Genomic DNA, 2,432 nt, shown 5'->3' on the forward strand with positions numbered 1-2,432 from the left:
GCTTGGATGGCCCGGGCCTCCCTCTGTGGGGTGATCGATGGATTTCGGGGTCTCCAGATTGATCATCCCACAGAGGGAGGCCCCACCCACCCCACCTACCCACCGCAGCACCACCAGCCAGGTGTCCTGGACCTCCCTCTTTGGAGCAATTGATCATGGGGCTCCATGATCCATAGCCCAGCAGAGGGAGGTCCCGCCCACCTGGCTGCCCCGCAATCAATCGCAGCACAGAGGGTGGCCTGGGGTTCCCTCTTTGGCGCCATCACAGAGCCCCCTCCCCATTCATTGCTCTGCTGGCCAGTGGCCTGGTCCTCCCTCTTTGGGGTGATAGTTCCTGGAGCTCCCCCATCGGTTGCCCCACAGAGGGCGACCCTCTGCGGGGTGATTATGGGCTGATGGCAGAGCCTCCAGACCAATTGCATCCCACCCGCCTTGGCTGGCTTGGCGCCAGTGCGTGTCATGGCATGGTCGTCAGGAAGGTCATCCTGTCGGTCATTCTGTTGTTCGGTGGTTCGATCAATTTGCATATTACGCTTTTATTATTATAGATTGTCTTTTAGATCAAGTGGTACGGATCTCAGCAGACTAAAATAAAGGTGTTAGTAGATTGCATTTCTTTCTAAAGTTTAGGGAAGAATCGATTTTCTGCACATTTGGTTTCTTAGCAGAATTTAGTTCCATGCAGATGGAGAACCAAGATTTAGATTTTTTTGCTGCCTGAAATCTAAGAGTAGTTTCCCATTTATAGAAATGTGCATTCTGAAGGTAGTGATATCTCATCTTTAAAGTCAGCAATGTCAGTCAGTCCCATAGCCTGAGCTCCACTGTTGTGGCTCCATCCACCATTAGAGGCCAATAATCCGATATGGAGCATGCCTTTTCCTATTGGAACCCCTGCTTCCTGCTGGAAATTTGAAATACTGCCTTGTAATTCTGAAACTCTGGACAAAAGTTTTCATCACCTTTGGAACAAATCTCTTTCAAGAGCCTGTGTTGATGGAGGCTCCAACTGCTACTATATAGCCCCGAAGGAGAGAGGGAAAGCTTTTGTGCCTGAATTCATCAATAGGGACTTTGATTCCATTAGTCCTAAAGTTAGAGAATGCTATGCTATTAAGAGTTGTGAGCTTATTTCAACTCCTGATCAAGACCATACTGACTTTATCAAATGCCCAAAAGAAGGTAGAAGAAAAAGACCTACAGGTCGATGTGATTATGACATGGGAGGACTTGCTGGGTGGTTTGACCAGATCATGACACCTGTGAGGACCTTGTTCCAAAAGACTTGCATCACTTCCTTGCTAATTATAATCATCCAAGAGAAATCACTCATCTACATGCTCTCACCAAGAAAGCACAAACTGCATGTAAGCCCTGGAATGGAAGGTCATTGGTGTGGTCTTATTCCTGTAGGACAGCCTTGCAATCGGGTTCCGACAATGGGCCTAAAAGGGGAGCCTCAGAAGTCAGGTGCTCAGTTTTGGAACACTAGTCAGCACTTCCAGTACCTACAATGGATCTGGTGTTGTGACTATAGAAACAGACCACCCGCCCCTCTGGACCATGGCCATCAAAAACTGACCCAAGATCTGGCATTCATAGCCATGCCTCCAACTTACCTCATCTGCCTACAACTTACTGCTCAACTAGAACAGTTCTCCTAGGTTTGCAGGAATCTAAGCATCGCCATGGGAAACCCGCTAGTTTTAAATAATTCAGGTAACATAAATGACATAGCTCAGTTTATACATATATATATATATATATATATATATATATATATATATATATTTAGAGAGAGAGAGAGAGAGAGAGAGAGAGAGAGAAATATTGATGTGAGAGAGACACATCAATTGGCTGCCTCCCACAAGGGTCTGTGGGCCAACGCTCACACAAACTCTCCAGGGCAGAAATCTTAATTTTTAAGAAAATAAATAAGTTCTATCACATTCAGTTGGAAAACTAATGTGGATCATTCCAACACTATAATTCAGTACTGATTATTCTTAATTTATGAATCATTCCATTTATCCTAAAAATTTGATTTAATTTTGAAGCTGAGAAGGCTCAGTTGAGTCTCCTGGTATTCAACACATATAAGCCCCCTTCTGTACATCCTTAAATGCTTAACAATAAGGACTACTTCTGAGTGTCTATTAATATCAGATTCCTCTGTATAATACAAAAAAATGTTTTTCTTTCCAGATTGAGATTTTAGAACTACACTATTTTTCTGTGGCCTTATTACCATCTTTATTATCTTTCATTTTTTAATTTAATTTTTTATTGATTGATTGACTAGAGAGAGAAAGAGAGAGAGAGAGAGAGAGAGAGAGAGAGAGAGAGAGAGAGACTTGTTGCTCCACCCACTTATGCATTCATTGGTTGATGCTTGCATGTGCCCTGACCAAGAATGGAACCATCAACCTTGG

At 43.9% G+C, this 2,432-nt stretch overlaps 1 pseudogene; it reads left to right on the forward strand.

Moving 5' to 3' along the window:
- Positions 1–865: 865 nt before the first annotated feature.
- On the forward strand, positions 866–1,581 carry LOC118675170 (annotated as a pseudogene).
- Positions 1,582–2,432: the final 851 nt, after the last annotated feature.

The sequence above is a fragment of the Myotis myotis genome, unplaced genomic scaffold, assembly GCF_014108235.1.
Source record: "Myotis myotis isolate mMyoMyo1 unplaced genomic scaffold, mMyoMyo1.p scaffold_m19_p_2, whole genome shotgun sequence".
Lineage (NCBI taxonomy): Eukaryota > Metazoa > Chordata > Mammalia > Chiroptera > Vespertilionidae > Myotis > Myotis myotis.